At 45.5% G+C, this 27,937-nt stretch overlaps 1 protein-coding gene across 1 annotated transcript in view; it reads left to right on the top strand.

The window, feature by feature from the left end:
• The window catches only part of LOC139410136 (neurocan core protein-like), a 203,130-nt gene that overhangs the window by 5,720 nt on the left and 169,473 nt on the right, over positions 1-27,937 (top strand). The gene's annotated exons all lie outside the window — the stretch shown is intronic.

The raw sequence follows: 27,937 nt of genomic DNA, 5'->3' as shown, positions 1-27,937 counted from the left end.
TTGTCTGCATCATTTCCAATCCCCCATATATTATTTTGGTACATATATATATCCATACACGCATGCATACATATACGCATATATACATACACATACCTATATAGACATACATACTTTTTTTTAAAGAATATACCTTTATTATTATTCCCTGCAAACCCTACCACCGATCTCCCAATTGGAGTAAACTAACAAAAACTTTGACTTTTACCTTCAATTTATACATCTTATAACATTTTACAGACACAGTCTATTTTACAGTAGTTATTTTTTGTTTGTTTTTAGTCCTTACTCTATTTCTGATGTCCATCCAGTTTGATTTCTATGTGTAGAGAGGGCTTTGCATAGGTGCTTTGTTTCATTTTTCGTGGGACTGGAAAAAACAGCTTTTAAACAGTATTGATCACTTTTGTTTGTGGTTCTGATTCTGTTCCTGGAAAACTGTCATTCTTTCCCGATTTTCTGTTCTGTTCCCTGAACCGATTCCAACCCCTGATTTGCAGGGAAGTTACCTGTCTGATATCAACAAAGTATCTCCTGTAGTGAGGGGACACTGGAATCTGCTGAGCTGAACAGAATGAGCTACAGCAGCTTAGGCAGGCCAAGTTTAAAGCCCACTTTCTCTGTTGCATCTCCACACACACACACACACACACACACACACACACACACACACACACACACACACACACACACACACACACACACACACACACACACACACACACACATACTGTTCCAGGTGGTTAATGGCTGTCCTCTGGTGTGGCCAGGAGGGGCCTCCAGTCCTACTAGGGTACTTCATCCACTCTATAACCTGGAGGGGGGCAACTCAAACGAAAACTCAGCCATTTGATTCAATGCTGAAGTCTCTCAATTCAATGATTTTATAGCTAGTCAAATGTCCCACCAATACACTTTGCAGTCGCTCTGCAGTCATTAATGAGAATGTCAATGCCCCACTGGAGTGGTTTTCCAGGGAGTGGGCCCCATTGTTCTACTTTAGATTTGTGAGATTCTCTGTTCAATTTACTTATTGATGAAAGTGAGTGCAGAAAAAAAGATGGAGTGGAATAAAGATAGAGAAAGAGAGAGCGTTTTCTCCAGTCAGGGTTATGTTTGAGAGCGAAGCTTGTTTCCTAAATGGAGGCTAAGACTTAATGTATCGGTAGGTACAGTACATACAATTTCCAATGGTTGTCATGTTAGTGATGGGAAAATTGCACTTTGAAAATGTAATTTCCTTTCACATTGCAACTGCTGTGTCTTGGCAACAAAGTACAAACAGGCACATATCAAAAGCCATTTGTTTGCTGCGTTGCTATTTCAAGAAAGAAACATCAGCAAGTCAGTAACCCAGAAGAACATTGATGTTGACTTTTTATAGACTAAAGAGACTAAATGTGTTTCATTTAGAGTTATCAGAGTTTGTGTCTATAAAACACACACACACACACACACACACGCACACACACGCGCACACACACACACACACACACACACGCACACACACGCGCACACACACACACACACACACGCACACGCACACAGACACATCAGGACATTCTGGCCCCGATAATGTAGGAAAACACACACACACACACACACACACACACACACACACACACACACACACACACACACACACACACACACACGCACACAGACACATCAGGACATTCTGGCCCCGATAATGTAGGAAAACACACACACACACACACACACACACACACACACACACACACACACACACACACACACACACACACACACACACACACACGCACACAGACACATCAGGACATTCTGGCCCCGATAATGTAGGAAAACACACACACACACACACACACACACACACACACACACACACGCACACAGACACATCAGGACATTCTGGCCCCGATAATGTAGGAAAACACACACACACCGAGAAAAACGTACAAGAAAAGCACTGTTTCTTTGTGTTGTCTCAGTGATGCATTTGCAACATTTTAGGCTCCGGGTTGTTAAACAATTAGCATTTAGCCGTGTTACACAGAATCTCTACAGGCAACTTCTCCTAAGTGATTTGAATTGCTTTTCCATTTTGTTTGCCACACATACACTTAACTGGTGGGCTTGTAACCAATTCCCTTCTGTAATTAACTGTCATCCTACAGAATAAATAGAGGAGGAGCAATGCAGAAAGTAAGAGAGAGAGGCACTAAATACTTCAGTCCCGAGACGCGGCACGTTTCTGTTTGCAGTGATTTGCAAGGATAATGTTATTCTTGAAAGGGTAATCTGTTATCTAGCAGAGACTAGATAACAAAGTTTGTGTGTGCGTGTCTGTCCGTATGTGTTCGGGTGTCTGTGTGAGTGTGTGCATACTTATGTGTCTGTATTTCACAAAAGTGTGTATGTCAGCATCATAATAAATGTTGCCCCATGCCAATCCCTCCATGCCCCCACTCTCCCAACCCCCAGGCATTTCTCCCAGAGGGGTATCCCTGCGCCCCCCTACCCTCTGCCGGTGTGTGTGTCCCAGTGAGCACGTCTCTCCCCTGGCAGGCCATCTGTCTGGCATCATGGCCTTTGTTTCCTTAGCTGTAATTAACAGGCTTTAATGCCTTTCTGTATGTCCGCTGGAATCACCTCTGGTCAGCAGGGGCTGTCCAGGGGCCTTCTGATTAATCTGGCAGCTGCTCACATGCACGCACACACACTGTCGCGAAGCGTGGGGGCTGCCCCGACGGCCCGCTCTCTGTTCAAATAGATTTGAGAGCTTTCCCAGTGATGGATGCCTCTTTTCTCTACACCACTATTAGCTGGGCTGTTAGTGCCTGGCTGCTGTCACAAGAACCACTAGGGCTACAGAACCAGACCAGTAGGAGCATTAAGGCAGCTCAAATTGATCCGACCAGCTAGAGAACTGTCCAATCCTCTAATGAAAATATCAGACGAGAGAGAAGGGGTCTGGTATTGAATCCTCGGTCTGCTGCATCAAGTGTTGAAGGCTTAATGGCGTCAAAATGGCTCCTTGTTTTTTTTTTCCTTCTGTCCCTTTTCCTTTAATGTGTCCAAGCCCCATCACCACTACCGCTCTCCCTCCCCCAGCCTTTCCTCCCTCCTCTATCCACAGGCTTAACCGCTGTTCCGTGAGCAGCAGGCGACTGGCGGAGCCCTAATTGGGCGTCTGCTTGCGTGACCTTCATTGTTTTGACAGAGGCTGATCAGACGCAGGCAGCGCTCCTCTCCCCGACACGCCTCTCCAGTGAGGACCAGAGGACAGCATGGAGGAGACCCATTAGCTGGCCGGCTTCTCTGGGCTTCTGAAGGGGTCAGGGTATGGGCTATCACTGTGAATCCACCGTTGTGGAATGGTGTTTTGCACTCGCCTCCATGGTCTTGAATGAAAAAGTGGTGGAATGGAGAAGACGAGCAGATCACTTGAGCATGTCTGGTGTAAACACAGAGATAGATACTGTATGATCTGCCGCTGCTCAATTAGTATTCAGCCCCTTTGCATGCAGCCTTTTCCCCAGAGGGGATGAAGAAATACACCTGCACTGTGGTCAGAAAGGGTCCCCTGTGATTTATTAAGACAACATTGCTTCTGACCACAGTGGTTGGGGACCTGAAAGACGTGTCGTTATGGAGCTGAGTGTGCAGGTCCCTCTGCAGCTCTGCAGTGGCTTTAAGACACTAGAGTGGGCAGTTGCAGGATGCAGATTGTGCTTGTTTTCTCCAGACTCCAGCACTAGTCTCAGTACCCCATTATGGCTCTCTCATCAGTCCAATCCAAATGATGGAACATGAGCTTCCTACCGTCACTGTGTCTCAAAGACCCCTTAATTAACATCTTCACAGCAACAAAAACACCAACCCAGCCCCTCTCCTCTCCTCCCTCTCTCCCTTCAGTTTTAATACCAGACTTCCAGGTCAAAACAGCATTCAAAGTGCCGTTTAGTGTCGGTGCGAGATCCGTCGCAATCACAGGGTTTGATTACACTATCCCGTATTCCTAATCAGGAAAGCAAGATATTTTGTAAAATTGATGCTCGTCACATTGCCCGGCTGCAATCAAAGCATTGTCATGTGTTATATATCACACAGTCTTTAATTGGCCTCTCTCGCTTTATGATCGACCAGCGCCGCGATGGCAGAAGCTGTCTTAATTAATGATGCTGTATATACCTAGCCTGTTCCCAGAATTGTTTGTGCTGTTTTGCCAACTCCTACGGTCATTGTCACGCCAATGACCATAGGGGTTGGCAAGACAGCACAAACAGATCTGAGACCAGGCTAGCTCGTATCCAGTAGGAAGTGTAAATGTAGCTGGCCTGGTCACTCTGTCAAATGGATGCATTGGACTGCCAGCTCCAGTTCCTATGGGATCTGGTCTTTACATTGGCGGGTAGATAAATGATGTGTATGCTTTCCTGTGGCAGCGCAGTAATACTGAGAGGGCAGTAGGCCCGGGCTCTGGGACCGCTTGGCTGTCTCTTATTCACCGCTCTGTTCGTCTGCTCCAACATGGGGTTGGGATGGGGGGGGGGGGGGGGGGGGGCAGAGAACGACTGAACTCTTGTGCCTCAACGAACTCCTTTGCACCAAGCACACATGATGAAAACTACTTGTCAATGTTTTTCCGTCTGAGACCTAACAGCGTTAAACGATTGTGCAAATTAGTGTGGCAGCATGTATTCCAGATGTCTCTGTCCATCCTGCCCAATGGATTCCTGCCCAAGGAGGAGATGGATGGTCCGCTTCGTCATGTTTTTGAGACTTCAAAACTTCTGAAGAGTTGGCGTTTATTCCGAGACAGTTTCTTCTTCAGAAGAAGATTGGCATTCTTCTGTCCTTCTCCTTGCAACGCCAATCCTCCATCCATCCATCCCTCAATATTTCCCTCCCTTCATCCCCCCATCCATTTCAATCAAGCCTGCTTCCTGTTTGCTAACTTCACAAGCGTCACACCAACTCTCCCACTCTGCCAGAATGCGTTTTTTAATTAAACAGTAAACATTGTTTGATGAGTTAGCTAAATGACTTCTCCAACACCTAGATTGGCATAGCAAGGGGGCTGGGGAACAATGACTCCTTTATGTCTCATCCGGTGAACACTACTATCCACATAAGGGCTCCATCCTTTGATTAGTCCATAATGATACTGTATGTACATCAGAAATGGCACCCTATAGTGCATTATGTGCCCTGGTCAAAAGTAGTGCTCTAGAGAATAAGGTGTCATCCGGAGTGTACTCTGTATAAGTGACAAGGTGAGGCCGTATGGGGAGGCAGGCTCCGTTATCCTCATTAATTATACAAGGCGTGTCCAACAGCCCCATTTATAAATAATTAACAGGTCTGTTATGAGCTCATAGAGCTAACATGAGACCCCTACTGTGTTTCGTTCTGTTGTTTCCCCTTTAGGCCACTCCCTTTAAAGGACATTTTAAGTGGCTTTATTCTCCCTTTTGTTTATTCCATCCATTGTATTGACTGAGAATGCTAATTGAGCGGAACTTCAGAAGCTTTTGGACCCTAGATTGTTGTAATAGTGTTTGGGAACTGTGTGTTGGAGCAGATATTTATACAAAATATTTTATCAATATAGTTTTGTAGCTTTGTATTGTCTTTTTGAAATGAATTGTTTCTGAATCATTTTTGGACTCCCTTGGTGGGAGCTCCATGTTGAGGCACTATAGCATTTTTTCAATTTAGCCGCTCTCCTGGCCACATTACCTGCTCCGTGGGCTAGCAAACCTCTCCTTTCTCTTCCAGTTTGTTGCCCGTTCCCTCTTCCACTCCCTCCCTCTTCTCTTCCTCCCGCCAGACAGCCACCTACACTGCAGTTGGTGGGACAGCAGTGGCAGGGGATGGGGAAAGGAAACATTATTAGGAATTAATTGGGCATGTGTGAGGCATCCATTAAAAGCAGGCTGGGCACACGCCGTGCAGGAACAGTTGGCTCCGGTGACAGGACTGCATCCATCAGAGCTGTACTAGCAGGATACTAGCAGGATGCTTCCATGGTTCCAGCTCCAGCACCACACTCCCTCCCTCCGCACCTCACTACAGAGTCACACCGAGGGGCTGAAGTTGAGTCAGGCTGCCCGAGGCTTTGATGGTCTGCTGGGACATTAGTCAAGTTTTTTCTTCATCCGAGCTCACTGATAAACTGAGAAAAAAAACTGCAGGCGGCAGGTATATGGAGAGATGGAGAGGAAACTAGACAAAACGAGATGGAGGAGTGTTAGCCCAGGTATAAGTGGGAGTTTGAGAGTTTTAACTCTTCTTTATATCATGGCTTCCTTGTTTAGTCACTTTCTCTCGCTGCTGGAGGAGAAAGCCAATACTCTTTTCTCAGTCAATCCGTCTGTTCATCAATACGTCTTTATAAGCACTGTATCAAGAGGGGAAGTCGATGAATTTCTGTATATATCGACTGGTTCCCCTTTAGTAATGCGAGGCCCCATGTGGAAGGGGCTGAGGTTAACACCACAAATCAAGCTAATTAATTGCACCAATTTAGTCATTAAGACTAAGTTGGAATGGAAAGCTGACACCTGTGAGGCTGCAGAGAAATCCAGGGAATTCACGGTTACATTCACAAGGCACCTAATGGAAGAAAATGGACTGAAACAGGAAGGGATTACCTGATCTTGTCCAATAAGAAAGCTTGCTTTTTTTTCCCCGTTGCAAAACGTTATTCTACGGTGTTCACTAATGAATACGACCCAGGGGAGTAAAGTTGCATTCAATGTAATTGGTATCATCACAGATGATACACATGTGAGACGTCATGCATTGAATTTCACTATTGCAGAGGCCGATCTGCAGAAACAAAAGTGTGTTAGGTGATGCTGTGTGCTGATGCTGTCTCTTTGAGCTCTCTCTCTTTCCACCTTCTGCTCCAGATTAGGGAAGATGTGCCAGGATGGAATACGATGGATGGGAGGGTGTGTGCACTGTAGTATGTGAATGATTGGGGCTGAGGAGATGGGTGTGATGTAGGGGGTGAGGGGGGTGAGATTGGGGGAGGGTGGCACCGTGGCCTCTGCCAGTGCTGTCTCTGGAGGAGTGTGGGGGTATAGGGAGGACATGAAGGGGGAATGAAAGAAACGGAGAGAGAGGGGTAGCACAGAGGGATAGAGGGTTGAGAGGGGAAAGAGGTGAGTTTGTTGACAGGCTCCGAGTGAGAGACAGAGACAGAGAGAGTAAGAGACCTTCACAGCAGAGAGACAGAGAGAGAGAGACCTTCACAGCAGAGACGGCAGCAGGGAGGGCAGGTAGCCTAGTGGTTAGATCGTTGGACTCGTAACCGAAAGGTTACAAGATTGAATCCCCGAGCTGACAAGGTGAAAATCTGTCGTTCTGCCCCCTGAACAAGGCAGTTAAACCACTGTTCTTAGGCTGCCAATGTAAATAAGAATTTGTTCTAAGCTGAATTGCCGGACCTAGCCCTTCTGTCTCTAGGTGTTGTTTGCAATCAGTCCTCCTGGTACCGATAGTTCGCAGGATGCTGCCCTCCCTCCCAATCTGATGAGATCGGGCTGATAAGGATATGAAAGATGGCGCCCTTAACTCTCTCTCTCCTCCACTCTCTCTTCCTCACTGTCCTCGAGCGAGGAGGAAAATTATAGGATGGAGGAGGTTATGTTGGCATGTCAACATGCTCTCTATGAGATTTAATGAGCCTCTCCTCTCTCATTTGTCACAGGTCTGTACATCTACTGTACGAGGACGCTTAACGCCTGAAACCACCACCACTGTGTTTCCTGGGCACTTATTTGGAGTGTCACATAAAAAAGGCATTAGCACTCTAGGGCCAGGCCAGAATGATTATAAACACAAAGAATGAAGGGCCCTCGTCATAATGTGGCCGGCAATCGCTCTTGTTTTTGGGGACATGTTGTACCATTAATATGAATGGGGGTGTCTGCCCGATCCTGCCTCTGTTGTTAGTAATTGCAGCCTATTAATCAATTTATGCCAGCTGATGACACAGTGGTTAAATACACTTCCATCCGGCTGGCTGTGGCCTTGATACATGATCAACTACTGGGATTACAGAGCTGCAGTGGTTTCAATAACACTCAAACACTCAAACACTATGGGGATGCCGTGACAATGCAATCGTATGCAAATGAATTCATATTTCAACTAGATACAGTAAGTCATTGAGAACGAGAACGTTTTTGGATGACGACATAGCCAAATGGAATACATGAAAATATAGGTGTCACATTAAGAAAGGTAGAACTCTGAACTGCAGGAAAATAATCTGTTGATCACTTGTTTGTTCCATGTTTAGATTCCTACCTTATCAGGTAACATGGAGCTATATGAGTATCAATGTTTTGTGGAGCGTTAATATGTTTGCAGCCCAGAACTAAACTAATTTCTGGGGTCCTCGCTGTTTTGATCTTATAAAATGCCAAAATCATTCAGACAAATACATTTCCAAAGATATCGTTTGGAAGCACTGGCTCATGAATCCAAAATTCACTTACGAAGTGCAGTGAATTTATCAAGCCCCTCTCTCTCTAGACACATTCTCAGGAATAAAGTCAAGTCCTTGAAATGTTATTACATTTAAAGGCAGGTCTTACTGGCAAATGTTGTAATTGAGGTACAATACAGCAACAATGGAGACCAAATCATTCCTTTGCTTTAAATTCGTTGGCTGTTAAATCCAGTTTAATTCTACACTGTGGTATTTCACTACAGACTAATAGGATCTTTACTGCCGATCCTCATTTTTCATGGTCATCTGTTATACAGTATCATATTAATCCTTGTCTTTGGGCTTACAAAGGTGGAAGGAAAGAACTGCAGAGGAAAGGAAGAAGTTAGGGCGTTGACCTATAACAGCAGTTCATCATTTAGATGAAACAACCATTCAACAATATTACATCATTATGATGCCCCTACTCCCTTCTGACATGAAATCCCATGTCATCTTCAGCATACAGTGCATTTGGAAAGTACCCCTTCCATTTTTCCAAATTTTGTTAAGTTACAGCCTTATTCAAAAATTGATTTCTATAAAGCATTTCCCCTCATCAATCTAAACACAATACCCCATAAGAAGAAAGCGATAACAGGTTTTTAGACATTTTTGCAAATGTATGTAATTTTTTTTTTTAGCTTATTGACATAAGTATTCATGTCCTTTGCTGTGAGACTTGAAATTGAGCTCAGGTGCATCCTGTTTCCATTGATCATCCTTAAGATGTTTCTGTAACTTGATTGGAGTCCACCTGTGGTAAATTCAATTGATTGGACATGATTTGGAAAGGCACACACCTGTCTATATAAGGTCCCACAGTTGACAGTGCATGTCAGAGCAAAAACCAAGCCATGAGGTTGAAGGAATTGTACGTAGAGCTCGAGGCACAGATCTGGGGAAGGGTACCAAAAAATGTCTGAAGCATTGAAGGTCCCCAAGAACACAGTGGCCTCCATCATTCTTAAATGGAAGAAGTTTGGAACAACCAAAATTCTTCCTAGAGCTGGCCTCCCGGCCAAACTGAGCAATCTGAGAGGGGCCTTGGTCAGGGAGGTGACTAAGAACCTGATGGTCACTCTGACAGAACTTCTGAGGTCCTCTGTGAAGATAGGAGAACCTTCTAGAAGGACAACCATCTCTGCAGCACTCCACCAATCAGGCCTTTATGGTAGAGTGGCCAAATGGAAGCAACTCCTCAGACAGCCCGCTTGAATTTTGCCAAAAGGCACCTAAAGGATTCTCAGACCATGAGAAACAAGATTCTCTGGTCTGATGAAACCAAGATTGAACTCTTTGGCCTGAATGCCAAGCGTCACGTCTGGAGGAAACCTGACACCATCAATAAGGTGAAGCATGGTGGTGGCAGCATCATGCTGTGGGGATGTTTTTCAGTGGCAGGGACTGGGAGAGGGAAAGATGAACAGAGCAAAGTAGAGAGAGTTCCTTGATGAAAATCTGCTCCAAAACCTGCTCAGAACATCAGAATGGGGTGAAGGTTCTCCTTCCAACAGGACAACGACCCTAAGCACACAGCAAAGACAACGCAGGAGTGGCTTCGGGACAAGTCTCTGAATGTCCTTGAGTTGCCCAGCCAGAGTCCGGACTTAAACCTGATCTGACAGCGCTTGAGAGGATCTGCAGAGAAGAATGGGAAAAACTCCAATACAGGTGTGCCAAGCTTGTAGCGTTATAACCAAGACTCCAGGCTGTAATCGCTGCCAAAGGTGCTTCAACAAAGTACTGAGTAAAGGGTCTGAATACTTATGTAAATGTGATATTTCACGTTTTTTTTTCTAAAAATCTGTTTTTGCTTTGTCATTACGGGGTATTGTGTGTAGATTGATGAGGAAAACAAACAATTTAATCCATTTTAGGTTAAGGTTGTAACATAACAAAATGTGGAAAAAGTCAAGGGGTCTGAATACTTTCCAAATGCATGTCAGGACCCAGAATATTAATTGCAGGTACACAATTCCATTCCATGTTACCATCAAGTATGCCCACCAAAATTTGAACACCTGGCTATGGTAGGCACTGAGCTGTCAGAGTAGCTTCGGCACATCAGAACAATGGTTTCCAGATGAGCATCAGTCAGTCAGCCAGATCCTATGACACTTTGCCTCCATCACGGCTCTGTGTGGTACAGACAGTAGTAGTCAGATCATTTAAAGCCAATTACTGGTAGAAACATGCCTGGGCGCCGCTGATCCAAGTGGCCTGCCTCGGAGTCAGGAAGATGTGCTGCCTCTGTTCATTCGTCCAGGTGCAAACAGAGCTGCAGAATCAATGCAGATCCATATCATTTAGGCTAGTTATCCGGGTGAGTGTGTCTGTGTGGTGTGCATGCATCATGTGTGCAGACTATACAGTATACATTTACCACAGACTGCACTATCATCTGCCACGCACCTATCTCTCCCTGCATCGCCATAGAATATAGTAACCGTGCAGTGTGTCGTGTACCAGGCTTGTGTTCAGTATAAACCTATAGAGGATCCACTTTATCCCACCAGCACCTACAGTACCTCTCCCTGAGGCCACAGCAGGGCTGGCTAGATGATCAACATGCCGGAGATTGCATCAGTTTGGTCACTAATTATTTCATGCCATCGTTTGAACTGTCTGTTGAAATGCAATTACCCGGGAGCCTGTGTAGCTTACAAGACGGGGGTGGTAAAGGAGGGAGGAGGGAGCGAGGGAAGGAAAGAGGGATGAGGGAGAAAGGGTGGGTAATACTGTACTGTGATATGTGGAGCATTACTCTGGGAGAGGAAGAGAGCAGAGAAAAATATGACCGAAATCCCTGTTGATTCTATGGATTTATTTGCCACATTCAACGTTTCCCTTTTGTCAGAATGATACTATGGACATTGATGGTGTTAATGATAGTAAGGAATTACTATGAGCAATCAGACTGTCAAAAAGAGTACTTTGAACATTCACACGTTTGATAGAGAAATACCAGTTGCCGATTTTATAACCAAAATGCTTTTTATTCGATTGCTCTGGTGGCTTATTGTATGCGTATTACACATAACCAACCACAGAACCACAGCAGAGGGAGAACTTCATGAAAAAGATGTTGTGAATCACCGGATATTTTGAATCTGGGTCCTACTGCAGTTAACATGACCCATACCTGTCATCCTTTCCCACACTCACTTAAAGCTGCAATATGTCACTTTTGGGACGACCCGACCAAATTCACATAGAAATGTGAGTTATAGATCTGTCATTCTCATTGAAAGCAATTGTAAGAAGTGGTAGATCTATTTCCATGCTTCCCGTGTTTAAGTTTAGTTTCTGCGTCTTTTACTTTCGGTTCAGTCCACCAGCTTCAAATAGCTGAAAATACAATATATTTTGTTATGGAAAATATATTTCACAGCGGTTTAGATGGTACAATGATTCTCTGCACTGCACTTGCTTGTTTTGTCACATAAACGGAAATTAGTCAAACTTTTAGAATTTTATCAACCAGGAAATGGCAGAGTGCATCTTTAAAAGGCTAAATCTACCTGTAGCTTTCTCTGTGAAATGAGTTTTCTGACCTCAACATTTGAAAGTTGGGAGATGTCCCTCTCTGCCTGGCAGTGAGGGCCACAGATAAATACATAAATGAACCCTGACCAAAAGGAGAAGTCATCCATTCTTATTTTCCAAACGAGTCTGTGCCTCTGAATCAATATGGCCAGGGGATCTCATTCTGTATCTCATTCTGTATCTATTTCAGACAACAGAGAGACCATCACCGAGCCAAAACCTTTACATTGCACTCCCAGTGTTTCTCTTTCTTTGTCATTTTCTCTACAGTCTCTTTCTCTCTCTCTTTCTTATTTTTCTCTCTTTCTGTAACTCATCCTCCCTCACCTTCTCTCTTAATCTCCCTCCCTCCTGCTCTCTCCTCTCCCACTCTCTCTCGTTATCTGTCTCTCACACATTTCTTTCCCCCTCTAGTTCTTTCACTCTTTCCTTCCCTCTCTCCTTCTCTCCTCTGACACCTCCCAAACAACACTCATCTACCCCTGTCACCTCTCTCCTTCTAACAGGATCCAGAAACATCTGCAGGCTTTCATGACTCATTAGCTGGTCTAAGTGTGATTATTTAATAAGCAGACACACTTTAAAACAACCACCCAGGCTGAGCTCAGACAAGCTTTTCTTAGTAATTCTGAGTACTGTACTGAACCTCAGGTGAAAGAGTTTGACTTCCTGTGTTTGTGCCTCCCTCACACACACACACTCTCTCTCTCTTTTTCTTTCGCTACATTTCTAACTTCACACTCTCTTTTCAACCTCCTTTCTCCCTCTCACTTTCTTTCTCACTCTCTCTCTCACACACACACACACACACACACACACACACACACACACACACACACACACACACACACACACACACACACACACACACACACACACACACACACACACACACACTACATTTCTAACTTTCACACTCTCTTTTCAACTCAACATATCTCTCTTTGATCCTCTCTTCGCCTCTCCCCAACTTTCACTCTCTTTCTTTATCACTCTCCCTCTTTCTCTTCTCTGTCTATCTGTCACATTTCTCTTCCAAAGCTCATCTCAACTATTGTGAGCGTGTCTCTGTTTGATGTGTCATTTCGCTCACGTCTGACTGGAAGACTGGAAGTCTCACCCCCTCTACCATATCCTCTACATTCTCTTCTCTCTCCTTCACTGCTTCATGCCCACAATCCCTTCTTTATGGTTCCGCCTTTGTTAAGATTCTCTCTCTATCTCTCTCTCTCTCTCTCTCTCTCTCTCTCTCTCTCTCTCCGGTCTATCTTTCCGTTCTTACCTCTCCATATTGATTTCTTATTTCCTTACCACCATCTCTCTGGATCTTATTGTCCTTATTTCCCAGTCAATGGAGAACGAATTCAACTCAGAACAAATATGATATATTTCACTGATGAATTAAATATAACACATACATTAACTTGGATTGACATTTTGTTGTACATAACAGGGTAATTGATTTAAATATCTGCCAAAATCTTCACATTGGCTTTGAGTTGATGGGACATTGTGTTCATTAAATCATTAGAGGCAAAGTGCACCTGCTCCATGCAGACCGTTTAGCAGTTGTCAGTCAAGCTCTTATGTGCTGCTGAGGACAGGACACATGTGGTCCTTATCTGACTGGATCATTATTGTGTTTGTATGACTGTCAGGGGGCCTCAGTAGCTAGTCCAGGCAGCCTGTCCATCTGGCTGTCTCTGTCTGTCTACGTCCCTCTGGCTCTGATGGGCTTTGGGTGTGTGTGGATTGAGAGGGTGTGTGTTTGTGTGTGAGGTGGGGACACAGGGCTCCTCTATATGTCTCAGGTGCTGTGATTGTGATGCAGACATTCTGGTCCCTATAACAGTGGGCAAATTTCCCCAATGCGGTTTGGAACTGTGTGTGTGTGTCTGTGTGTGTCTGTGTGTGTGTGTTTAATTGGGGACGCAGCGATATCTCCGGAGGCAGCATATGCTTCACAGTGTGCGGAGTGACTGACGGTCTTGGGCTTTAATTTCATAAAGTGATTGGATGAAATGGCGTGGGACAGAATAGGTTCTGCGATCACAACTGGTGTGTTTGTTTGTCTGTGTGTGTGTGTGTGTGTGTGTGAGAGTGCCTGTAAGCGTCTGTGTGAAGCCCGGAACGTCCAGCTAAGCTCTATTTACAACACCTAACCCCCTACCAACTTACTTTCCATAGTCCCTGCATCCATTTGTCACCATTCTTGCATCATCTCAGACGGTATTGTAATTTATGGCATGATTAAAACAAAAGCTGCCTTCAGCTGTGGAGACAAGGTAAAAAAGTAGATCCCCTGACTCCCACAGTGGGAGAGTTAAGCCTCATTAAAACACTGCTACGGGCACAAACACACACACACACACACACACACACACACACACACACACACACACACACACACACACACCACAGCACCGTGATGGACTAGGAGAGTCTCCTTCACAAACTCTCTCCAAGTGACTCCCCACAATCTCTCTCCTGCTTGTGTGTGTGTGTGTGTGTGTGTGTGTGTGTGTGTGTGTGTGTGTGTGTGTGTTTGTGTGTGTGTGTGTGTGTGTGTGTGTGTGTGTGTGTGTGTGTGTGTGTGTGTGTGTGTGTGTGTGTGTGTGTGTGTGTGTGTGTGTGCGTTCAACTCAGGGAATGGATTAGAGAGCTTCCTAAACAGCAGACAGACAGCTCCTATCGTTCGTTAATTAACCTCCCTTTCACATTGTGGGGAGTGCTGAGCAGTGCTGAGGGATGGTGTACTGGAGCTAATTGTTCATTGTTGTTCCTAATAACTCACAGATATCAAAGTTATCTAGTTCACACAGGGGAGACATGGGCTGTGTTACTGACTGAGGAATCCTGGGTGATGACATATTATCCGTTCTGTATGTGTGGCAACCAGACCTCGGTTTAAATACTATATAGGGTATTTTAACTAATTTCAAAGTAATTTGGAAGTAAGTATTTGGATGTTTTTCATTTGAAAACACAAGTAGTTGAATATTGGACTGTATTTGGAAATACACTTTCTGATTTGAAAGTACTCAAATACACTGTATTTATGGAACTACTCACATACTCCCATGCATTTGAACCAGGTCTGTTTGGTATTTGAAATTATTTATTTGGAAATACATTTAGAAAATACTTTCAAATAGTGTGCTATTTATAGTAAAATACTCAAATGCACAGAAAATAAGTATTTAAATAAAGAAAAAACAGGTCTGGTGGGTTGGCGTCTTCAATTGACTGTGACTCTACTGATTTGAGTGTGTGTGTGTGTGTGTGTGTGTCTTAGAGTGGGGTTTACACCATAATCAATATCTTAAAGTCCCCCCAGTCTTCACTTGGGAAGTTGGAAACACAATATAATCCTCTGGTGTTGATATGTAAGAGTTTATCTCAGCAGCATATTGGAGCGCATGTTACTGAAGCGTGAATCAGCGGCCTGTAGCCTGTAGTAACTTTGATTAACTGAGTCTTAACAGCCGGCAGGCAGAAGCCACTGGAATTATCCCGTCTGCCTGCCTGCTGCCTGTCTGCCTGCTGCCTGCCTGTGTCCCTATGTACTGGGACTGCTGAGAGAGAGGGATGGAGGAAGAGAGAATGAGAGAGAGGGGGAATGGTGGATGAGAGAGAGAGAGAGAGAGAAAGAGGGATGGAGGAAGAGAGAACGAGAGAGAGGGGGAATGGTGGATGAGAGAGAGAGAGAGAGAGAGAGAGAGAGAGAGGGAGAGAGAGAGAGAGAGAGAGAGAGAGAGAGAGAGAGAGAGAGAGTTACTGTATGTGAAATATGGCCTCCCTACTCTCCCCAGACCTCGGCCAATAATGAAGTGATGACATGGTCTCTGCACGGCGGTTGCGGTGCGCTGCGTCTGAGACGTGTGTTGTGGTGGGGGATGTTTCCCTAAACAAGGTCCAGGGTCCTGGGCCCGCTCTGTTAAACCCATGGGTAACATACTGGGGGTGACACTGTCTGTGACAGCTCCCTGCAGGTGTGAATGCCTCAGGGAGTTGGGGGAGGGTTTAGGCTCCGTCACTGTCAGAGTGATGGGGTTTTATTCCTACTCTTTGGATGAATGGGGTTTCTGTGACTGCCATTGCTGCAAAGGTTGGGGGTTGGTGAGGGAGGTTCTGTGTGTGTGTGTGTATGGTCGCTGCGCCAGCCATGCCATTGCTTCAGAAGCTACTTGGGCTCAGCATGCCATAGCTAAGCTCTGCCCCTCCTCTTTCTCCTCCAGGATTGTCAAGTATTGATCTAACACCAAGGTTACAGTGATGGGTTGGTTAGGTAAGGCAACAGCAGACAGAACAGGACACACATTTATATACATTTAAAATGTAAACATTTCAGTAATTTAGCAGACGCTCTTATCCAGAGCAATTTGGGTTAAGTGCCTTGCTCAAGGGCACATCGGCAGATTTTTTACCTAGTCGGCTTAGGACTTGAACCAGCGACCTTTCGGTTACTGGCCCAGTGCACTTAACGGCTAGGCTTTCCCTAAAGAAGCCCTGTCAGTCACAGCCTGCTTGTGTCCGATGCTGCGCTGAAAAATGTTCAATATACTTTACTTTCAGGCCAAATTTACATTCCTCTTGTAGACAGCAGGCAAGGAGACCTTGATGTGCTCAAGAACAAGTTAAACATTTGCCACATTTTAAAGTGGCTTTACAGCCACCGAGCGTCGATCACTCTTTCCCCTTTTTAGCTCTCTCTCCACCCTCTCTCTCTCTCTCTCTCTCTTTCCCTCGTTTAAAATCAGGACCACGCCACTCCTGTTGGATGCCAAATTGGAGCAATATGTTATTTTCATCTTAAAGAGGAGAGATATTGCACCTCCAGCCAAGCCCTGACTGCCAGCCAGGCTCATTTCATTGGTAGGTTGCTCATCTGAATAGGAGAGAGAGGGCAGAGGGAGACACTGTTTCTTTGAGGTGGAAGTAATATGCTTTCACACAGTCCTGGGCAGGCTCGGCTCTGCATGGAGAAATCCTCTCCAATACGTTCCCTCTTGTCTCTTTCACGGCGAGAATACATCCAACCTTTTGTGTTGTCGGTAGCATCATCAGGAGAGAGGAAAAATACACACTTGAATGCTGGGGAAATAAACACACTCTGCATTCCCTGGTCACATCCAGGCACATTAGATGCAATCGAGAGAGAGAGAGAGAGAGAGAGAGAGAGAGAGAGAGAGAGAGAGAGAGAGAGAGAGAGAGAGAGAGAGAGAGAGAGAGAGAGAGAGAGAGAGAGAGAGAGAGAGAGAGAGAGAGAGAGAGAGAGAGAGAGAGAGAGAGAGAGAGAGAGAGAGAGAGAGAGAGAGAGAGAGAGAGAGAGAGAGAGAGAGAGAGAGAGAGAGAGAGAGAGAGAGAGAGAGAGAGAGAGAGAGAGAGAGCCCGTGAGGGCCCGTGAGGGCCCGTGAGGAGCACTCCAGTGTAATTGACAGGGCCTTTCAGGAGTTTAACGTTAATGTGGCACACAGCCTCCTCCCTCCCTCCCTCCCTCCCTCCCTCAATCCATCCTTTCATCCCATGAATAGCCCATCTCCTGCATCTTTTCATGTCAGCATAAACAATCCCTCACTCATATAGGGAACAAGGGCACACTACTGCATGTTCACTGAGAAACACTCATGCAAACACTCACAGGGACAAATAGGCTCCCGCACACACACCCATACATAAAACACACTCACACACAAAGAACACACGCATACACATGCATTCACACACACGCCGACATTCACATGCCCATACAGCAGGTTGGCATTGACTTCATTATCATTCAACGCTGTTGAAACGCCAATAATCCTCCTTTTATGAACTGAGCCTTCAGCCTCAATCATGGTGGGATGTGCGTGCACTTTAATTTATGCATGTGTGTTTTTGTATGCCCGTGTGTGAGAGCAGATGGTAGGCTGCGATGATGATGCAGAGCCAGACTGGTGGAGGGAGACCCACAGGCCAGCTACGGGCTCTCATATAGTACACATACAGGCCAGCTACGGGCTCTCATATAGTACACATACAGGCCAGCTACGGGCTCTCATATAGTACACATACAGGCCAGCTACGGGCTCTCATATAGTACACATACAGGCCAGTTACGGGCTCTCATATAGTACACATACAGGCCAGCTACGGGCTCTCATATAGTACACATACAGGCCAGCTACGGGCTCTCATATAGTACACATACAGGCCAGCTACGGGCTCTCATATAGTACACATACAGGCCAGCTACGGGCTCTCATATAGTACACATACAGGCCAGTTACGGGCTCTCATATAGTACACATACAGGCCAGCTACGGGCTCTCATATAGTACACATACAGGCCAGCTACGGGCTCTCATATAGTACACATACAGGCCAGCTACGGGCTCTCATATAGTACACATACAGGCCAGCTACGGGCTCTCATATAGTACACATACAGGCCAGCTACGGGCTCTCATATAGTACACATACAGGCCAGCTACGGGCTCTCATATAGTACACATACAGGCCAGCTACGGGCTCTCATATAGTACACATACAGGCCAGGCGCCACATTGGGAAAATGTATGGCTGCTCATTCAACTTGCACTCATCCGCTCCGGCTTGGCATTTGTGTGGATGCTAGTGTGGATGCTAGCTAGGTAGTCAGAGCGCTGGATGCTAGCATGGATTTTTGCGTGGATGCTAGCTAGCTAGAGTTAGAGCGCTCAACCAAATGGCATGCCAATGGGCCATCTGAATGTATGTCACCACAGACACATCTGAATGTACTGCACCACAGAGAGACATCTGCATGTACTGCACCACAGACACATCTGAATGTACTGCACCACAGAGAGACATCTGAATGTACTGCACCACAGACACATCTGAATGTACTGCACCACAGACACGTCTGAATGTACTGCACCACAGAGAGACATCTGAATGCACTGCACCACAGACACATCTGAATGTACTGCACCACAGAGAGACACCTGAATGTACTGCACCACAGACACACCTGAATGTACTGCACCACAGACACATCTGAATGTACTGCACCACAGACACATCTGAATGTACTGCATCACAGACAGACATTGTGTTTGTTGTGCCCCAGAAAACGCATGATCTCCTTTCTTCCTGTTGGAGAGCTGTTGTGTTCTCTCCTCATTCAGGTTTTATAAGTTAGCTTATGGCTCTGCGGTCTCAGCATTGTTTTCATCTGGATGCTTTTATCATTATGCATCAAAACAAAAACTCACCAAGGGAAAACACAACCAATTGAGGAAGGAGAAGCAGCTCATTAAAGGCCAACTTTGTCCTGCAAATATAGTATAATAAAGAGAACATTTAATATACAATATGGAAGTTCAGCAATATGGTTCCTGCAAATGTACACTACCGTTCAAATGTTTGGGGTCACTTAGAAATGTCCTTGTTTTTTAAATAAAATACAAATTTTGGTCCGTTAAAATGACATCAAATTGTAGACATGGTTAATGTTGTAAATGACTATTGTAGCTGGAAACGGATTATTTTTTATAAAATATCTACATCGGCGTACAGAGGCCCATTATCAGCAACCATGTGGGAACAAGAATAGACTGACGAGTTTCAGAGGAAAGCCCTATGTTTCTGGCCATTTTGAGCCTGTAATCGAACCCACAAATGCTGATGCTCCAGATACTCAACTAGTCTAAAGAAGGCCAGTTTTATTGCTTCTTTAATCAGAACAACAGTTTCTAGCTGTGATAACATAATTGCAAAAGGGTTTGATGATCAACTCTTCTTAGCTAACACAACGTGCCATTGGAACACAGGAGTGATGGTTGCTGATAATGGGACTATGTACGCCTAGGTAGATATTCCATGAAACATCTGCCATTTCCAGCTGCAGTAGTCATTACAACATTAACAATGTCTACACTGTATTTCTGATCAATTTGATGGGATTTGAATGAATGGACAAAAAAACAACTTTTGAACGGTAGTGTATTTTGTCACCTAATTTCTAATCTGTCACCTACATAGCTGTTGATGGGTCTGAGTCCCAAATGAAAATGGCATTGTGTGTGTGTGCATGCGTGCGTTGGTCTGTGTGCGAGTGGGTGCCTGCGTCCGTGCATCCATGTGTGTTTGTGTGTGTGTGTGTGACTGAATGACTGACTGCTGCAGGGACAATGACAGTGTGAGCTGATGGAGTGACAGGGGAGTGAGTGATTAATGAGCCTGGTTCATAACGCACGATGGCACGGAAGAAAGGAGAGGAAGCAGACAGAGAGAGGGAGACTACATGGAGGGATAGAAAGGAGGGTTGGAGCAGACAGAGAGAGGGAGACTCCATGGAGGGATAGAAAGGAGGGTTGGAGCAGACAGAGAGAGGGAGACTCCATGGAGGGATAGAAAGGATGGAGGGAGCAGATAGAGAAAGGGAGACTACATGGAGGGATAGAAAGGAGGGTTGGAGCAGACAGAGAGAGGGAGACTCCATGGAGGGATAGAAAGGATGGAGGGAGCAGATAGAGAAAGGGAGACTCCATGGAGGGATAGAAAGGAGGGAGGGAGCAGATAGAGAAAGGGAGACTCCATGGAGGGATAGAAAGGATGGAGGGAGCAGATAGAGAAAGGGAGACTCCATGGAGGGATAGAAAGGATGGAGGGAGCAGATAGAGAAAGGGAGACTCCATGGAGGGATAGAAAGGATGGAGGGAGCAGATAGAGAAAGGGAGACTCCATGGATGGATAGAAAGGATGGAGGGAGCAGATAGAGAAAGGGAGACTCCATGGGGGGATAGAAAGGAGGGAGGGAGTAGATAGAGAAAGGTAGACTCCATGGAGGGATAGAAAGGAGGGAGGAAGGGAATAAATAGGGTAGACAGAAAGAATGATAGAGATCTTGTGGAAAAAGGGAAGAAAGTTGACAGAGAGAAGGATAGAAAGAGGCTCCATAGAGGGACAGCATGAACTCCTGCCTGATCGTAACAGCATATGGAAGCATCCTTCCCTCCCTCCTTCCCTCTCTCCCTGCCGTCTGGGTGGGACAGCATGGAGAGAACAGTCAGGCTGAGCAGAGCTTCCAACCAGCTGGGATGAAGCAGTGGAGACTGCGTAGAGATCTAGTGAGGCCCCCAGTGACATCCCTGAGTCTTCTCAGTATGGGACACTGACACACTCAGTGGGTGGTACAGGAGAGTACACACCTGTTCTGGTCTCAAGCATTTCGCTACACTTGCAATAACATCTGCTAACCATGTGTATGTGACCAATAATGGTAGTAGCAACGCTAAGTCTGTACAGTATGTCTAATCTGAAACGGGTTATGATTGTGAAAGGCACTGAGAGGAGGTAGGCAGCCTAGCGACAGGTAGCAGTAGCGGCAGGTAGTGGAGGTGGTAGGTAGCCTAGCGACAGGTAGTGGTAGAGGCAGGTAGTGGTAGTGGTAGGTAGCCTAGCAACAGGTAGCTGTAGCGGCAGGTCGCATTAGTGGTAGGTAACCTAGCGGCAGGTAGTGGTAGAGGCAGGTAGCGTTAGTGGTAGGTAGCCTAGCGCAAGGTAGCGGTAGTGGTAGGTACCTTGTGGCAGGTAGCGGTAGACGCAGGTAGAGTTAGTGGTAGGCAGCCTAGCGACAGGTAGCGGTAGAGGCAGGTAGCGTTAGTGGTAGGTAACCTTGCGGCAGGTAGTGGTAGATGCAGGTAGCGTTAGTGGTAGGCAGCCTAGCGACAGGTAGCGGTAGAGGCACGTAGCGGTAGCAGCAGGTGGAGGCAGGTAGCCTAGTGGCAGGTAGCGGTAGAGGCAGGTAGCGTTAGTGGTAGGCAGCCTAGCGACAGGTAGCGGTAGAGGCAGGTAGCGTTAGTGGTAGGTAGCCTAGTGGCAGGTAGCTGTAGATGCAGGTAGCGGTAGCAGCAGGTAGAGACAGGTAGTGGTAGTGGTAGGTAGCTGGAAGGAGGTAGGTAGCCTAGCGACAGGTAGCAGTAGCGGCAGGTAGTGGAGGTGGTAGGTAGCCTAGCAACAGGTAGCGGTAGCGGCAGGTAGCATTAGTGGTAGGTAACCTAGCGGCAGGTAGTGGTAGAGGCAGGTAGCGTTAGTGGTAGGTAGCCTAGCGCAAGGTAGCGGTAGTGGTAGGTAACATTGTGGCAGGTAGCGGTAGACGCAGGTAGAGTTAGTGGTAGGCAGCCTAGCGACAGGTAGCTGTAGATGCAAGTAGCGGTAGCAGCAGGTAGAGGCAGGTAGTGGTAGCAGCAGGTGGAGGCAGGTAGCCTAGTGGCAGGTAGCGGTAGAGGCAGGTAGCATTAGTGGTAGGTAGCCTAGTGGCAGGTAGCTGTAGATGCAGGTAGCGGTAGCAGCAGGTAGAGACAGGTAGTGGTAGTGGTAGGTAGCCTAGCGGCAGGTAGCGGTAGGGGCAGGCAGTGGTAGGTAGCCTAGCGGCAGGTAGCGGTAGCGGTAGCGATAGCGGTAGGTAGCCTAGTGGCAGGTAGTGGTAGCGATAGCGCTAGGTAGCCTAGTGGCAGGTAGCGATAGCGGTAGGTAGCCTAGTGGCAGGTAGCAGTAGCGGTTAAGAGTGTTGGTCCAGTAACTGGTGAAAAATCTGTCGATGTGCCCTTGAGCAAGGCACTTAACCCTAATTGCTCCTGTAAGTCGCTTTGGATGAGACCTGCTAAATGACTCAAATGTAAATGTATGGCACTGTATATTGACTTTCTGGCTACAGTGCATTCGGTAAGTATTCAGACCCTTTGACTTTTTCCACATTTTGTGAAGTTACAGCCTTAATCTAAAATGTATTAAATTGTTTTTTTCCCCCTTCATCAATCTAGACACAATACCCCATAATGACAAGGCAAAAACAAGTTTTTAGAAATCTTTGCAAATGTATAAATAAAAAAGCTGATATATCACATGTAAATAAGTATTCAGACCCTTTACTCAGTACTTTATTGAAGCACCTTTGGCAGTGATTGCAGCCTTGAGTCTTTGTTGGTATGACGGTACCAGCTTGGCACATCTGTATTTGGGGAGTTTCTCCCATTCTTCTGTCAGGTTGGATGGGGACTATCGATGCACAGCTATTTTCAGGTCTCTCCAGAGATGGACTCCAATGAAGTTGTTGAAACAGCTCAAGGATGATCAATGGAAAAAGGATGCACCTGAGCTCAATTTCGAGTATCATGGCAAAGGATTTGAATACTTATGTAAATAAGCCATTTTGTTTTTTATACATTTGCAAAAATGTCTAAAAACCTGTTATCGCTTTGTCATTATGGGGCATTGTGTGTAGATTGATGAGGAAAAAATATATTGAATCAATTTTAGAATAAGGCTGTAACATAACAAAATGTGGAAAGAGTCAAGGGGTCTGAATACTTTCCAAATGCACTGTATGTGTGGCTGTGTGTACAGGTTTCTGTATGGGTGTGTGTACAGGTTTCTGTATGGGTGTGTGTACAGGTTTCAGTATGGGTGTGTGTACAGGTTTCTGTATGGGTGTGTGTACAGGTTTCTGTATGGGTGTGTGTACAGGTTTCTGTATGGGTGTGCGCACGTGCGCCCATGTGTGTTGTGACTGACTGAGAAATGTATGCATATGTCCATACAGGAGCAGGTTCATGTTGGCGTTGAGGTGACGTCCAGTCCGGCGAGCCAGCTGAGCTGAGAGAGTTGGTATTTGAAAGGACACTCACAGCTTGGCTCCAACTCGAAAATACAGTTAAGAGATACTCCTGAGTCATGCTGGTAGCATAGAGGTCGAAGACAAGAAGAATAAGTGCTGAGAGAAAGAGAGAGAGAGAGAGAGATCACCTGTTGGAGATGCAAAGAAAATGGCTCAAGATAGTGGCAAGGAGGGCCGGGCCCTGGGCATAAGCAACATAAAAAATGAGGAACTCATTTGGGGTTTGAAAAGTAGAATATCCAAGGTGTAGTTTCTACATTTGTTTGTCTCTTGTATGTCAGTCACTGACATTCACTCAATGAGCCATGTCAGCTAAAACAAAAAGATTGCTAAACTAGTCAAGACAGCTGTCTAAACTTGTAGTAATCATGGCCGAATACTGAATGGGAAACCAGGGCACGTGCCCAGGGGCCCTGACCTCCAGGGGGCCTCCATTGATTTCGTTAGTCACTCTCACTCAGATATCATATTAACATGGCATAAGTCATGCCAAAATGGGTAGAATTGCAGGAAATTAGCTGTAAAACTGCAAGTGTTTGTCTCTGCCCCATGGCAAATTGAGTAGAATTGCATGAAATGTGTTATAAACTACGCCCCATGGCAAAATGTGTAGAATTGCAGGAGATTAACTTTAAAACTAAAATGTTTATTTCCGCCATCGTCAAGAGGGGGGCCACTAAAATGTTTTGCCCTTGAGGTGGGGAACCCCCCCTAACCAAATCCCGCTTAGGGCCACCAAAAGGCTTTGTTTGTATTGATGATGCGGCAAGGTCAGAGCCAACCTAATGTTGTGACTTAGCCCAATAAAACACACATGAATAAAAGGCTTTCTTTGTATTGATGATGTAGAGAAAGGGCTACGGTGCTCTGAAGAGACTGTATTGATCTGGGATTGAACTGAAGTGGGTTTGTGTGTCATGGGGAGTCTTTGGAGATACAAGTAGGGAATATTATATTTTCTAGGCTTCGTTAGCAAGGAATTCCATGGCATTCTTCCCGCACCCCTAGCATGGTACTAAGGAGCCTAATAATTAGGGTTCTGAATTTTCCTAACCAGGAAATACTGTAGGCCTATCATGACACTAGACGAGACCCAAATACAGACACAGGAGGCAGGTGGTTGGAGTATAAGATGTTTAATAGATCCAAAGGGAATAGGCAAGAGAATGGTCATGGACAGGCAAAAAGCCATAACCAGATCAGACTCCAGGAGGTACAGAGTGGCAGGCAGGCTGGAGGTCAGGGCAGGCAGAATGGTCAGGTAGGCAGGTACAGAGTGGCAGACACGCTCGAAGTCAGGGCAGGCAGAACGGTCAGGTAGGCAGGTACAGAGTCCAGAACAGGCAAGGGTCAAAACCGGGAGGGCTAGAAAATGGCAAAAAGGCAAAGCAGGAAAACAGGAAAAACCGCTGGTAGGCTTAGACATACAGGACGAACTGGCACAGAGAGACAGGAAACACAGGGATAAATACACTGGCACAGAGAGACAGAAAACACAGGGATACATACACTGGAGAAAACAAGCGACACCTGGAGGGGGTGGAGACAATAACGAGGACAGGTGAAACAGATCAGGGTGTGACAAGGCCGGAGGCTAATACTGGAGCCAGAAGTTTTCCCTGGTCAGGTCACGTGATCGGGAAAAAGTCCTGCCTCTAGCATGATATCACATCATCATTTGGGCAGCATTCAAGCATTGTTCTGTTGTTCCTGTAATATTTAGGAGGGATAAAGCATGCCTAAATGGTCCCATCTATATTCCTCCCCTAGAGAATAGCCTGGCGGGGCTGTCTGTGTTTGTCCTTGATTGCCTTTGAGACAGTCTGAGCGAATAGCATGGTTGTAATGGACACCAGCTATCTGTGTCCCATCTCTGGTACCCTCGCCTCGGATTTCGCCCCTTGGCCGCCGCGCTGGGCTGGACGTCGTATCTTCAGAGCTGCCACATCCATTATTTATACACAGGGTTCCTCTGTCCTCCAACCAGGGACTGACATCTCACTGGAATTTAGTTTACACTCAACACACACTGGACCTTACTATCTGGACTGGACAGGTGTTAACCCTTTGTCATACTGTAACAGGTCAGGGTTTATTTTAGGTGAGCCGGGCAAACACATACTGTACATGGTTTTAAAGCTGGTTGCTTATCTCTTTATGCTGTAAAATGTGGAGAATTGATGTAAATGTGTGCTTGTGCTCTGACAATGGTGTCCCTGGGGGGATTAGTAAAGTTGTATTCAACAGTGAGCCTGATCACCGACAGCAATGAGACAGCCTATAGGGAGGAGGTCAGACCTGGCAGTGTGGTGCCAGGACAACAACCTCTCCCTCAGTGTGAGCAAGACAAAGGAGCTGATCGTGGAATATAGGAAAAGGAGGGCCGAGCAGGCCCCCATTAACATCGATGGGGCTGAAGTGGAGCAGGTCGAGAGTTTCAAGTTCCTTGGTGTCCACATCACCAACAAACTATCATGTTCCAAACACACCAAGACAGTTGTGAAGAGGGCACAACAACACCTTTTGCCCTGAAGGATACTGAAAAGATTTGGCGCGGATCCCCAGATCCTCAAAAAGTTCTACAACTGCACCATCAAGAGCATCCTGACAGGTTGCATCACCGCCTGGTATGGCAACTGCGCTACAGAGGGTAATGCATACGGTCCAGTACATCACTGGGGCCAAGCTTCCTGCCATCCACCTAGTGTCTAAAACATTTTCAAAAAATTTGGGAAGGCCCAAAAAATTGTCAAAGACTGACCCCCACCCCCTTTATTTTTACACTGCTGCTGCTCACTGTTTATTATCCATGCATAGTCATTTTACAAATTGCCTTGACTAACCTGTACCCCCACACATTGACTCGGTACAGGTACCCCCTGTATATAGCCTCGTTAATGTTATGTCATTTTCTTGTGTTATTTAAAAAATAAAAACCTTTATTTTATTCAGTAAATATTTTCTTAGCTTGAACTGCATTGTTGGCTGAGTAAGCATTTCACCTGTTGTATTTGGCGCATGTGACAAATAAAAGTTGATTTGATTCGAATTGAATTTAAGGCATATTTTTCACAGGGTTTTCATGATTCTTCTATCAAGATTGAGATTAGGACCTCACTTTTCTTCATTAAGAAATGTGACGAGTTACAGAGGCTGCTGCCGGTTCCTACTTCACAGTAGGGCCATTTGCGAATGTTTATTTTTGTCTGAAATGCCTTCTTGAACATGTGAACTTCCATGTGGCTTAATTACAAACTTGTATTTGATCAGTAAATATGAATACACATTTTTAATTATCAGCCTAGTTGAGCCAAGGAGCAAGCACTGAGCTATATAGGGGGTAAGACAACATCTTTCCTGGGTAGTCATGATTGGATGAGATAATGGAACAGTTGGACATGCTGAGAGATGAGTCCTGATTGGTCTGTATATATCTGAACGGCCTCCTCCCTGGTCAGTATATAGATTTATATATCTCAGATTTTTGGAGAGATACAGCTATGGACAACTGCAAAAGTGTTGCTACAGCTCTCTAAAACATTGCTTCCGTAAATTTAGCTGAGTTTATGAGGGAGACCTACTTTCTGGAGGACAATGCCGTGCTGACTCACATGCGTTTACATGTGTGGGTGGGGTGGGGCTAAGGCTTAAGATTGTGCAAACAATGCTGAATGGGCGTAAACAAACAAGAGTTCTCTAGTCAGTGTGAAAATGTCATAAAATTCTTTCGAACAGGTATTTTTCCCCTACTTGTCTTTTAAGTAGGATAACACGTTTTTCAACTTTCCCAGCATAACGTACCTATGTTTCCTCCAACTACAACATACCATTTTGAAGCTCTGAGTCTGTACTTTTATACATTTAAAAAAATAAGCAAATCACTTACATTTGACATACGCTTCAGTAGAGAAATCTGGACACACATTTGTTTGTATTCTTATTGAAAAATGAGTGAAAGAAAAACAATTATTGAAAGAAAATAAGCAATCTAACGTGGCAAGGATGACACGTTCTGTAGCATTATATTTCCAAAGGTAAGGTGTCAACCCGTGAGGCTGTTTTTCACCTTCCCAGTGACACAGAAAAGCTGCATTTTCCAATAAACGAATATAAACACTAGGCTCTCTCTCACATACCAGCTGCCTCCACCCTCACTAGATCCAAGAATTCCTGCATCTTTGATTTTGTGTGTGCTTAGTGAAAAAGTCAAATATGCCATGTGTAACAATTGCCATGGGAACATAGGCTTCAAT

The sequence above is a fragment of the Oncorhynchus clarkii genome, chromosome 5 (assembly GCF_045791955.1).
Source record: "Oncorhynchus clarkii lewisi isolate Uvic-CL-2024 chromosome 5, UVic_Ocla_1.0, whole genome shotgun sequence".
Taxonomy (NCBI): Eukaryota; Metazoa; Chordata; class Actinopteri; order Salmoniformes; family Salmonidae; genus Oncorhynchus; species Oncorhynchus clarkii.
Note: the sequence above shows the minus strand (reverse complement) of the source record. Positions and strands in the feature narration are given on the sequence as shown.